This window comes from Cetorhinus maximus, chromosome 4, assembly GCF_964194155.1.
Source record: "Cetorhinus maximus chromosome 4, sCetMax3.hap1.1, whole genome shotgun sequence".
Taxonomy (NCBI): Eukaryota; Metazoa; Chordata; class Chondrichthyes; order Lamniformes; family Cetorhinidae; genus Cetorhinus; species Cetorhinus maximus.
The window spans coordinates 139,309,425-139,323,651 of NC_135882.1; positions in this window are offsets into that span (position 1 = coordinate 139,309,425).

Below are 14,227 nucleotides of genomic sequence, written 5' to 3' on the forward strand. Positions count from 1 at the left end.
TCTTTGGGACTCTCTGAGCCCTCTGCACCTGTGCAAAATTTTATTTGTTCCTCTCAGTCTTCCCAGTCTCTGTGGACTGCTCTGGACTCCTTGGGGATAATAACGTCCAACTGGCTAAGCCATTCCCTAATAAAAGATCCATCACTTACATGGTAAGATTGAGATCACCCTCCCACCGGCTAACTCTGTAACTAGGTAAATCTTTAATAAAGGAACCTTTACACACTCTCCAGTAAGTCCCTCAGCCAGCACCCTGATATTCACTCTGCCTTTGGGTGGAAAATCTCCATCTCCTGCCATGAGCAAAGTTCACAAACAACCAATATCTCTGAGAATGCTGATCCCCTTTAACACAACTCAGGAGAAAGTGCCCTGGACATTCTAATTTTCATTCTGGTGGCAGTGTGCTCATTGGAGTCGAGCCCAGAAAGAGTTTGCAGGCAGCCGCAGGGGCTGCCAGGTGTGTAAGTGGGCTGTGTGAAAGGCCCACCTTAGTGCTACGAGTCTCATAAGAAAAAGAATAAAACAAAAACAACCCTCAAGCCCTCACATTTCACACTCCATCACCTCCTCTCACACATTCCCCATTCCCCATCCATGCTGACCTGTGCCAACTCATACCCCCCACCCACTATTCTTTACAGTTAAATCCTCAATGCCAACTCACCCAGCATCCATCATGGGCAGACCTCTGTAGCCATGCTGAGATTACATTTTTTTAAAATCAAAGTGTATAAATGATGACTTCACTATTTAATATCATGGGTTTAACAGCGTTTAACAGTTTGGTTTCTGGTATATTGATAAAACTTATTACTAGGGTGACCATGGGTGATAAAATGTTTTTAAGCCCCAGTGAGGCATCTGGGTTCTCCTCCTGCACTTTGACTTTAGTGGGTTTCTGAAGCTGAATTGCTGGGTTTAGTTAGAGTTGAATTTGGAACTCAACAGTCTGATTCTCCAGTGGGTAATTCCACATTCAACCCTCATTGATAAAAATCCATTGACTACATTTAAATTCTTTCAACAAATCAATTCTTATAAAATTAAGCATTTGTATTCATAGCCCCACATCAAAGACTTTACCACCACTCGGAGCTGTCAATCAAATTGCAAACTGACAGGGACCCACTGTGATGATGATAGGTTGTGAAATCATGCATGCAGCACAAATCCTATAATGATGTCAACAGACAGAGTGAAATAGCAAGCACTGTTTTTAGTTGAAACTGTAGACTGTGTTTTCTTTTAAAGGGTAGGTGATTTAAATGCCTTGACAGCATAACAGTTCCAATGAGTTCATTCACTTTTTACACATATTTGTGTCTAGTTTAAACAATCCCAAAGGGCACTCGACCTCTCCCAAAGGGTGTTTGACCTCTCCCAGGGGGTCCTTGGAACTTTCCAAAGGGTTCTTTACTTCTCCAAAAGGATATCCTACCTTACCTCTGTTAAGTTTAGAGCTCTCATGAAAAGTGTAAATCCCATGAGACACACTTCAGAAACCTTGATGACTAAAATCACATCTGACTGAAGGCAGCTGCACTTTACATGTGTCCCCCTTACACCAACCCCTACAACTGCGGCGAACATGGTGAGTGCCGGGTTTGGGAGCCAGACTTCCGGAATCGAGACTCTGGCACCATTTTGGCTAAGCCAGAGACCCACTCCATCCCCATGAAAATTCAGGCCTATGCCACTTCTTTGTCCATCCTGGCAGTTGACCTATATTTCATCACCCTCACTTTGAAGTAATTTACGTTAAACTGTCAGCCCACCTCTATTCTCTGACCTTGACTCCCCGCCCTTTGCTGTAAGAGTATAGAATGCATCTGGCGTAAATGATTATGCTACTGGATTTGTATCATAGAAACTGTGAGATGAATTCTGAACAAGACGAATTGTGAAGTTAATAAAACTGACAGTTTATGGATTATCATTAAGATATGAACAAAGCTACTGTTTATATTACTACGAGTTCCTTCAGTCCTGCACCCTCTGGGAATTCTGAATTCCTTCAATTCTGGCTTCGATGCATTCTAGATTTCCTTCATTCCTCCGTTGTTGACAGTACCTTCAGCTGTTTAGACTTAAGCCCTGGAATTCCCTTTCTAAAACTTTCCACCTTTCTAACTCTCTGTCTCCTGTATTAAGATCTTCCCTGAAATCTACCTCTTTGACCAAACTTTTGGTCACTTATCGTAAAATCTCGTTCTTTGGTTTGGTGTTACTTATTAACTGATCGCATTCCAGTGAAGTGCTTTGGGACGTTTTGTTACATTAAAGGCTATAAAAGTGCACATTGTTGTTGTTGGTTCACTAATGTTCTATAACAACAGCAAACTACCATTCGTACCATCCCAGAATGGCCTATCAATCTACACTATGTGGTCAAATTTTAATGCCACGAGAACAATAACTGTGGCATTGACAGTCTTCTCTGCAACCGGAGAAACAAAATAAATTGTGACTGCATAACATTTAAGTTCCACACAGGGCAGTGCATTTACCCAATGACATTCAATGGTTCTTTTCTACTCCTTGTTGCCGTGGTAACTTTGCTATGCCACTGTTAAATGTATATTAACCTGTGTTCACATAGTTGAATCGTTCTTTGTAATTAGAGAAATAGATTTAACCACCTTTCATGCAGAATTGTTTGTTCAGGGAATATTGTTTTGCCATTTTAAAAAATCAATTCGTTCAGGTTGTCACGTTTCTAAAGGTTCCTTGTAGAACTGAGAGACAACTGGTTTCAAAAATGCCAAACCAATAGCCCACTGTGCTGCAATTCCTAAGAGTCCTTTTGCAATGGCTTCAGAACTATCTGGTACACAGAGCATCTCACAGAAACTGAAAAATCAGCATTGAGAGGATGAAAATCTCACTGCCAGAGTGATGTAGTGATATTTTATACACAAACAGAAAGTATTGCCCAGTAAAAATAAATCAGAATAATGCTGCAGGTCAGGCCACGTGGCACTGACAGGATGTGTCTGTCTGAAAGGTGATTTACAATTTCATTGCAGCTCTGTGGAAACTTTTGAAAAAAAATAGATTTGGATATAAAATGGAACATGATACAATATCCCTGATATCTGCATGTGAGAGTGTCTGGGATAAAGAAAGAAAGAACATGTAATTATATAGTGCCTTTCTTGACCTTGGGACATCCCAAAGCACTTTACAGCCAATGAAATACTTTTGAAATAGAGTCACTGGCATAATCTAGGAAATGAGACAGCTAATTTATACACAGCAGGGTTCTAAAAAACAGCAATGGGATAATGCCCAGATATTGAGGTGAACTTCCCAGCTCTCGTCAGAACAGTGCCATGGGGTTATTTACATCCACCCGAGAGGGCAGACAGAGCCTCCAACTCATCTGAAAGATAGCAGCTCTGATAGTGCAGAACCCACTCAGTACTGCATTGTAGTATAGTGTAAGCCTAGTTTGGTATCTGCAGTCTTGTGTCTCACAGGTCAGGTTATTATCACTAAGCCGTGACTATTGTTTTCAAGACTATGCATAGGTAAACATGAGAGTTTGTAATTTTTGCAAGTGTAGGAATGTGTGTGAATCTGTGAGAATGATTGGGCTGAACTTCCCTAGCCTTGGTTGTATTCTGGAGTGCTGGATTCGAAGAAGGAAAATCGGATAGAAACCCAAGTCCACGTGGCAACAATAATCACATATAACAGGCATTCGGGCAGCATAGGGTGGTGGTAGTTTAGCGGGGAGGAGGGAAATCAAAGAGGTCTCACTGCCTCTTTGGTCATGACCACACTGCTCCATTTTCCCATCTTTTGCATCACCATGCCACCTGATTTCAGCTGGGATAGTGGAGGAGAATAAAACCATAGAACAATAGAAAAGTTACAGCAGAGAAAGAGGCTATTCGCAGAGATAAAAACAAAAAAACTTCTGCGGATGCTGGAAATCCAAAACAAAAACAGAATTACCTGGAAAAACTCAGCAGGTCTGGCAGCATCGGCAGAGAAGAAAAGAGTTGACGTTTCGAGTCCTCATGAGCCTTCAGCAGTTCTTTTCTTCTCTGCCGATGCTGCCAGACCTGCTGAGTTTTTCCAGGTAATTCTGCTTTTGTGTTGAAGAGGCTATTCAGCCCATCATGTCTGCATCAGCTGAAAAAAAACTAGCCGCTCATTCTAACCTTTCGTTCCAATACCCGGTCTGTAGCCTTGTAGGTTCCAGCACTTTAGGTGCAGATCCAGGTACCTGTCAAATAAGTTGAGGGTTTCTGCCTTCACCGCCAAACCAGGCAGCAAATTCCAAACATCCATCACCCTCTGGGTGAAAACGTTTCTCCTAATGTTCCCTCTAATCCTCTACCAATCATTTTCAATCTGGGCCTGCTGGTAATTGACCTCTTTGCTCGGGGAAATAATTGTCTACTCTGTCAAGGCCCCTCATAATTATGTACACCTCAATCAAGTCACCCCTCAGACTCCTCTGTTCTAAGGAAAACAACATGAGTCCACCTAATCTTTCTTTATAGCTGCAATTTTCAAGTCCTGGCAACATTCTTGTAAATCACTTCTGTACTCGCTCCAGTGTACGGGACTGTGACCAGAACTGTACAAAAACCTCCATCCGTGGTCTAACCAGTGTTTTATACAGTTCCAGCATTATATTTATTCTACCCCTCATCCAATAAAGGAAAGCATTCCATATGTCTTCTTTACCACCTTATCTACCTATCCTGCCACCTCCAGGGACCTGTGGACTTTCAAGCCAAGGTCTCTAACTTCCTCTACCCCTCTCAATATCCTCATGTTTATTGTGTATTCACTTGCTTTGTTTGCCCTTCCCAAATGCATTAGCTCACACTTTTCTGGATTGAATTCCATTTGCCACTCCTCCGCCCACTCAACCAAACCACTGATATAATTCTGGAGACACCAGCTATTCTCTTCACTGTTAACTACACAGACAAATTTCCCAATCATGCCTCCCATATTTAAGTCCAAATTATGAATATAAACAACAAACAGCAATGGGTCCAAAACTGAGCCCTATGGAACACCACTTTCCATTCACTAAAACACCGGTCGATCATTACCCTTTATTTTCTGCCATTGAGCCAATTTTGGATCCAAGCCGTCACATTCCCCTGTCTCATGGGCTTTTACTTTTCTGACCAGTCTGCCATGTGGGATCTTGTCAACTGCCTTACTAAAATCCACGTAGACAAGATCCACTGCACTACCCTCATCAATCCCCCTTTTTACTTCCTCAAAAAATGTAATTAAGTTAGTACAACACAACTTTCTTTTGAGAAAACCATGCTGACTATCCCTGATTAATCCATGGCTTTCTAAGTAACAGTCTATCCTGCCTCTCAGAATTGATTCTAATAATTTGCCCATCACGGAAGTCACACTGACTGGCCTATAGTTACTTAGCCTATCCCTTGCACCCTTTCTAAACAATCGTAAAACATTTGCAGACTTCCAATCTTCTGGTACCTCACCTGTATCAAGTGAGGATTTGAAAATGATCCTCAGGGCATCCGCTATTTTCTTCCTGGCTTCCCTTAACAGCCTGGGATACAATCCAACCAGCCCTGGTGATTTATCCACCTTCCAGGATGTTAGTCCCTCCAGTAATTCCCCCCTCGTTATGCTTATTGTATCTAATATTATACACTCCTCCTCATTAACTAGAATGTCTGCATCATCCCTCTCCTTTGTGAAGACAGAGACAAAGTGCTCATTAAGAACCCTGGCCGCATCTTCTGTATCAGCGCATAAGTTACCTTGTACATCCTTGATAGGCCCTACCCTTTCCCTATTTATCTTCCTGCTCTTAATGTACTGATAAAACATCTTTGGGGTTTCCTTGATTTTACTTGGCAATATTTTTTCATATCCTCTCTTTGCTTTCCTGATTTCATTTTTTACTTCACCCCTATACTTTCTACACTTCTCTAGGCTTTCTAATGTGTTTATCTATTTATTTTCTATCTAACGCATTGTACTAGAGCATGCATGTGTAGCATGTGTGCATGTGAGTGTTTAGGACAGTGCAGGAGTGCACACATCTGCGAGGTTGCATATGAGGAAAAGCATAAGTATGAAAGTGGAAGGCGTTTGTGACTGGAATGCATCCTTATTAATGTGGACATACTTTCTGCAACTCTGAGACCTAAACAGCCTTACAGGAGACAATCTGCACCTAAGTACTCCCACTGTGAGGGAAGGCTGGAAGGTGGGAGTGTCGGCGAGGGCATGCTGCTGAATACTACCATCATCTCTAAGCAATTCCAGTGTGTTTCCATGTAACTGATCTGCATTGCTGTGTAAATATAGTAACCTGATTTATTTAATGCACATCAAACAATTCTGATCCCTCCTATGAAATGTGCTTGACATGAAACAAATAACAAGCTTGGAAATCTCAGGGAGAATATAGTTGGGAGATTCATCATGTCTAAAAGACTTTCATTGGCTATGATGTCTTCTGAGACTGATACTTTCTGTTGACTCACAAGTTTCTAAAGAGACATACAATACAGTGTACGAATTAAAGCCTTGGTGAGAAAATAAATCTCTTTGTATATAATGGGAACCCTTATTCATAGCATGACTCTTGGCAAAAACATAACGCTAATTATATCACATTATATAAAGGGCATTCCTAACTCCACTGCATGTAAATCGGAGCACTATAATGTCAAAGGTGGTTGCTGTGAGACCCATTCTAATGCCATGACGTGGTGCTCTGTAAAAAGGATTCCCTTCTTAAATCAAATCTTGCGTACTATGAGATATTTTTCATCAAATGACAACACTTATGTGTGGCACAGAAGAAGTCCATCATGCCCATTTGAAAGAGATACTTAATCAATCCCATGTCCCCGTGCTCATTTCCTACAGCCCTGCAAATTCTTCCTTTCCAAGTATACATCTAATTCCCCTTTGAAAGATGGTATTGAATCTGCTTCCATCAACCTTTCACACAGTGTATTTCAGATGATAAGTCTCCTCATTTCCTTCTCTTTTTGTCAATTAACTTAAATCTGTGCCCTCTGGATACCAAACCTTTATTAAATCTTCTCTTAACCTTCCTTGCTGTAATGAGAACAATCCCAGCTTGTCCAGTCTCTTCACATAACTGAAGTGCTCAATCTCTGCATTATTCTAGTTAATTACCTCTACAAGGCCTTGATATACCTCCTTGAGTGAGGTACCAAGAACTGGGCACATTGTTCCAATTATGGTCTAACCCAATGGTGAGCAACCTGCAGCCCATGGGCCGCATGCGGACCATCAGGGTTCTGAGTGCGGCCCATGAGACTTTTTCTTGACCTTTGCCCATGCATAGAGTTGCCAGAATCCACTGATTTCTGTCCACATAGATTTTTTCTTACCGATATTACTAAAGTGATTCGTATGCAAAGCAAGGGTGCGTGCTGATTGTGCATAACATTGACTGTGAGAGCCGTGTGCTCCCTTTACGTCCAAATCAAAGCGCTGCTACGGTTCAACCGGCAGACCCGCAAATTCTTATTCCTGGTGTCATGGTTAGTGCACATGCCCGATTTCAATCTTGTGGCCTGCTGAGATGAAGGAGGGCCCACGTCTAACCAGTGATATATAAAGGTTTAGCATCACTTCCTTGCATTTGTTCTTTATGGGCAGGATTTTTAGGTCGGTGATCGGGTGCGATTGGCGGGCTCGGAATCGGTTGGGGAACGGACTGCCAGCCGTAATCAGACCCGGACCGCGATTTCACGCTGACTGTCCAACTAATGGCCAATCAGCGTAAAGTGTGTGCTGAAATGCTCGGCATTGCTGAGGTGGGGGTGGGAACAGGGCGGGCGCTGACGTAAGTGCGGGCATGTGCGAGCGCTAAATGAAAGCGCCCTGAAGGCAGAGAGCTGCCTCAGGGAGCTGAAGACTTTAAAAACCAATAAATAAAGTTTGTAAAATTCGTAAAAAAAATGTCCACGCATCACAATCAGGCACCTAAACATACACATGATAAAAATGTTGCCTGTAGATTATAGTTTTTAACTTAATAATGGAAACTTTATCCCGCCCTTGGATAAGGTTTCATGAAAAGCGTGAAGTCTGCCTGTCCGATTTGCCCATCCGACAAGCGTAAAGTTGGACAGACCACAAAAAATTAGAGACAATTACAACTTTACTGACCTTAATAGGCCTCTTAATTGTCAGCGGGTGCACTTCTGGCTTTTGCACGTGCCCACTGACCACAATATCGCACGAGCGCAGGGTGACATCAGGACCCTCGCCCGACATCATCCCGCACAATTTTGCATCCGATCAGGTCGGACACGTGCCCGCACGTCGACCTACAATCGATTTGCCCTGACACTTTCAAAGTTTTGGTCTTAAATTGTTTTTCACAATAATTACCTTTGAGCATAAATGCCCAGAAGGACTGGTTGGGTCAAATGGGCCTTTTTCTTGCCGAATATCCTATATAATCCACGAGTGAAGAAGGAGTTTATACTTATAGCACTTTTCAAATTCCAAAGTGCTTTACAGCCAATAAAATATTTTAGAGGCCTAGTTATTGTTGTGATATAGGGAAAAGTGGCAGCCTGTTTGTACGAAGCATGTCCTGAACACTGGTGGGAGTAGTTTACAGGCCCCTTACCTTTGGTCAGAGCATTAAACAAGAAATTATTGGAGCCTACAACAAAGGAAATGTAATAACTGTGGGGGACTTTAATCTTCCTATAGACTGGGACAATCAAATTGACAAGAATGGTTTAGAAAATGAGTTGTAGAGCGTATTTGTGATAGTTTCTTGGAGCAGTAAGTGGTGGAACTGACTTGGTAATAAGGCTACCTTAGATCCAGTGTTGTGTAATGAAGCAGGGTTAATGAGGAATGTCACAGCGAAAGATCCACTGGGAAATAGTGACCATGGGCTGAATTTTCCAGTCAGCGTGCAGAAGCAGGCTCGACATGCCGGCATGTAAAATGACGTGCGATGATGTCGAGCGTGCATCCCGATGTCATCGCGCGCAATCACGATATTTCATTTGGTGGGTGGGCACTGGAGTCGGCTGCACGCCCACCGAAATGTCAACAACCTATTAAGCCCTTTAAGAAATGAATTAAAATAGTTAAGAACGCTGCCTGTCCAACCTTAAGGTTGGTGGGCAGGCGAAAAGCCCAAGCAGCCTTCCACAGGCGTGATGACACTGTCACATGAAGGGACACGTTTAAATAAATGTTTACATCATCTATTAAGCTGTTTTATTATCCATTCAATCTCCTTGCCTCAGGGAGATTGTTGTGCTCTTTCACGCGCATGCACGAAAGAGCACAGGGAGACTCCCCCTCCTCCCCCCACCTGCACAGGTAGCGCTGAGCACTACCGGCTGCGTATTACGCTGGGCGGGCCTTAATTGGCCCACCCTCGTAAAATGGCAGCACACAGCCGATCGCGGGCAGCTGCCCCCGCCCGGACCCCCCCAGCTGACCCCACCATGGTAACTCCTGGCCCATAACACCATCAATTCTACGTTAAGTTTGAAAGTGATGTATTCCAATTGCAAACAAAAATCTTAAACTTAAACAAAGCCAATTACATTTTTATGAGAGAGAATTGGCTAATGCTTATTGGGTAAATAGATTAAAAGGTTTGGAGGTAAATGAACAGTGGGAAACATTTAAAGAAACAGTTCAAAATATTCAACAAAAATACATTCCATTGAAGAAGAAAAACTCAGCAAGAAGGACTCATCCGTGGCTCACCCAGGAAGTTAGGGATAGTATTAGATAAAAAGAAGAGGCTTACATTGTTGCAAAATACAGTAGCAAGTCTGAGGATTTGGAATGTTATAGAAACCAGCAAAGGGCCACCAACCAGTTGTTAAAAAGGGAAAAAGTAGAATGTGAGTAAACTAACCAGGAATATAAAAACAGATTGTTAGAGCTTTTATAAGTATATAAAAAGGAAGAGAGTAGCTAAAGTAAACGTTGGCCCCTTGGAAGCAGAGACAGGTGAAATTATAATGGGGAATGAGGAAATGGCACAGGCATTGAATAAATATTTTGTGTCTGTCTTCACAGTAGAAGACACAAGTTCCATACCAGAAGTAGACGATAACCTGGGAGCTAAAAAGAGTGAGAAAATTAGGAAAATTAGGAAAATTAATATCATCAGAAATAAAGTATTAGATAAACTTAAGGGACTAAAACACGATAAATCCCTGGGACCTGATGGCCTATACCCTAGTGTTGTAAAATATAGCGGCAGAGATAGTGGGCAGAGTTTTATGGCAGTGGGATTTTACGTTCCTGCTGAAGTCAATGGGCAGAATGTTTATGTCAGCATGTGGGTGCATGCCCAACCGCTCGAGCGTAAAGTAGCACATGATGACATCAGGCGAGCGTCCCTGACCGATATGTCGGTCAGTGGGCTTGCGCTAAAGTTGGAAGCACGCCCGCTGACAATTAAGCCCATTAAAGTTCCAATTGTCCCTGATTTTTCGTGGTCCAACCAACCTTATGGTTGGTGGACGGGCGAATCTGCCAGGTGGACTTTGCACCTTTGATGAAACCTCATCCAAGGGCAGGGTGAGGTTTCCGTTATTAATTTTTAAAAAAATGTTGGACAGTATTTTCATCATGTATATGTTCAGGTGACTGATTCTGATGCCTGGACATTTTTTTCTGGATTTTACTATCTTTATTTCTTGGTTTGAAATTCTTCATCTCCCTGAGGCAGCTCTCTGGAGTTTAGAAGAATGAGAGGCGATCTCATTGAAACCTACAATATTTTGAAGGGGCTTGATAGGATGGATGCTGAGAGATTGTTTCTATTGGCTGGGGAATCTAAAACACGGTACCACAATCTCAGGATAAGAGGCCAATCATTTATGACTGAGATGAGGAGAAATTACTTCACTCGAAGGGTTGTGGATCTTCAGAATTCCCTACCCCATATGGTTGTGGATATTCCATCATTTGATACATTTCGGGCTGGGATAGACAGATTTTTGGTCTCTCATGGAATTAAGGGAAATGTAGAGTGGGCAGGAAAATGGAGTTGAAGCCCAAGATCGGCTATGACCATGTTGAATGGCAGAGCAGGCTCGAGGGGCCATGTGGCCCACTCCTGCTCCTATTTCTTAAGTCCTTATGCTCTGAAAACATCAGAAAGAAAAATTACCCTTTTTGTTTTTAGTTTGCTTTTAATGGTGTGGTCGAAGGATAAATGTTGGCCAATGAATTTGGAAAAAAACCCTTACGCTAGTTTGCATAGTGCCATGAGATCTGTTATATCCACCTTTGAATTGATTGGCAGGATGGTGGGATTTCCCGCTCTGCCACCTGAAGAGTTGGTGGGAGACGCATCCATGCCGATGATAGTAGCCCTGCAGCCATTTAACGCTCCCTGGAGTGCTAATTGGCTGGAAAAGAAAATCCCACCCCTCACTCGGGTGGAAGCCTGGTTGAGAGAGCAGCCAGGCAACATGATTGGCCGGTAGCTCTATAGTGCCAGAACTAGGACTACTAGCAGTCCCCAGATTCTAAGGGCAGGATTTTCCCCTTGTCGGGCGGGCGTGGCGGGTGGGCCTGGGAGCGGCCGCACAACCGACCGCTGCCTGTGGTTGGGGCCCGACCACGCTTTCATTGGGGCCAATTAACAACCAGCCAGCATGAAACGCACGCTGAAACACTCAGCGCTGTCTGTGTTGGGGGGGAGGAGGAGGGCGAGCACAGAAATCAGCACAGGCACAGGGAGTGCGCGGTGAAAGCTCCCTGAAGGCAGAGAGCTGCCTAAGGGAGCTGAAGAATTTTAAATCAATCAATAATTTTTTTTTTAAACCTGAAAAAATGCCCACGCAGCGGATTCAATCGCCCTATCATGTGGATAGTAAAAATGCTGCACATTTTTATTTTATTTTTAATTAACATCGGAAACCTCATCCTGCCTGCGAATGAGGTTTCCTCAAAAATCCAAAGGCCGCCCGGCCTATTCGCCCACCCGCCAACCGTAACGTTGGACAGGCAGGGAAAAATTCACTTCAGTTAACTGATTAATGGCTTTAATAGGCCTCTTAGTTTTTGGTGGGCGCGCTGCCAACTCTCACGCGTGCCCGCCAACCGAAATATCGCGTGGGTGCGCGATGATGTCAGGACGCTCACCCGATGTCGTCACGCATTATTTTCCACTCGTGTGTGTCGGGCATGCACTCGCACGCCGAGTTGAAAATCTTGGGGAAGTGCGGTGGTGGTGGGGCCTCTCACAGTGGGGAGAACTGAAACCCTCCTGCCCATAATCAGTGTGTTTATTTGAAAGGAAGATCTTAACCCCTGAGTGTATAGTCAATTTAAATAGCCAGCAGGAACCTTCTCATGGGTTAAAATAAAGAGGTTCATTTATTCACACGTTCATCTGATAATCTAACACTACGTCACTCACTCACCTACTCTCTCACACACTCACTCACTCAAGGAATGTACAGTCCACTGTTACAAGTTATGCACAAAGGGATAGTTCACAATTCATGTGATTGTCTTGTCTTGAAAAGCACACAGTGCAGGCTTGAAGTAGAAGGTGTTTCACGCCTGAAGTGTAGTCTAGGTGAATTCGATAGCCAAAGTCGTACATCAGAGTCATTGTAGGATCCTCTCGAAGAGGTGGACTCTCTGGGGTCACAAAGCTAGTTGTATTCTTGTTCCCAGGAGGTGGGTTTTTGTATTGGTGGACTTGATAAAGGAACAGGCTTGGAGATCTTGGGCGGAATTTTCTGTGCCCATTGGCATTGGGCATCATGGCAGTCATGGTGAGAAGGCCAAAAATCGGTTTCACGACGTGGTGAAACAAGTTTGCAATTGTCCGCTCCACCTGTCAATGATGGGCCACGTTTCCCACCGCTGCACTTTGGGAATTTCATTGTAATATATCTGCATAAGCCCAGCTCGTTGGAATCATCCCCCAACGTTGGATCATCCGAGCAAGTTGGCATGATTGCATTTCGACATGTTTGACAACTGAACATAAGCGATGTGCACTTGGTGAGCTGCACTTCACTCGGGGCTTTGAGGCTTGTCTGCCCACCTTGCCTCGGGTACGACTCACACTCATCAGCGCCAAGCTTTGCAGACAGCACCACATCACTTTTAGGTGGGCTCACAGGCAGGTCTCTACCTACCAGACCAGCCGTAAGGCGGGGGTGGCTTTTCACTGGTGACAGGGCTATAGCTTACTTGGGGAAGGGGCAGAAGTGGCCTCAGATAAGGGAAGAGGCTGCAGGGCTAGGGCATTACTGGGGAAGGGGGTATCCCAGGGCGTGTGTGTTGATCTGTGCAAGTGGCATCAAGAGGATGAGGGCTGAGGAGAGAGTCTCCAAAGGAGATGAGGCCGGATGGAGTTGTGAGGGCGTGTGTGAGAGTGAGTGGTGATGTCTCTTGAGCTGGCAGTGAGTGAGATGCCAGTGAATGGGTGGTGGGCTTGTGAGTGTGTGAGTTTAGAGTGATGAGAGGGTTGCCATACCTTGGAGCACAGATGAGATCATTCATCCTCTTTCTGCACTGGATGGCCAACCCCTTCTGTGCAGTGTTGGCATTAACTACCCTGCCATTGCCTCCCAAGCCAGAGTGATGACACTGATGGACCTCCTGCAGCCAGAGGGTGGTAGAGGGCATTGCAACAGGCTCCAGTGGTGTCCAAAAGTCATCCCAGGGATGCATTACTAATTCGGGAGGCTTCAGTCTTCTTGGCTTTCGGGGCCATGCCTTCTATGCAGTAGTTCTGGGTTGGAAGCATTGAGAGGTGTGAGCGCGGCTGCACTTTACATGTGGCACCCAGCGTGAGGTAGCGGTGAGGTGACGATGTGGTGGGTGAATCGGAGGTCGTCCGCCAGTGAAACAGCGTGTTTCCCAGGAATGCTTGATTAATGAGGCGGGGTTGGGATGATACGGCATGAAAAGCCACCATTGCGGCCAGCCCAGCACTTAAAACATTCTTTTTCCCGCCCGCTACCACATTTAGTGCAAATCTGGGACGGTTCTGCCCCTTACGACGTTGGAATCTCCAGTTATTAAAGCAGAAATATTGTTGCCTTTTCTGCTGCTGCTGTTTCTTGCAGTGTCACTGCAGACAGCACTTAAAGAATAAATAGGAACACCAACATGGCTGCCTTACCATGTGATTACTCAGAGGTTCCATCCTAGTATGGTGTTGAACTTAGGTTGATTAGCTATGATCTGATTTGCA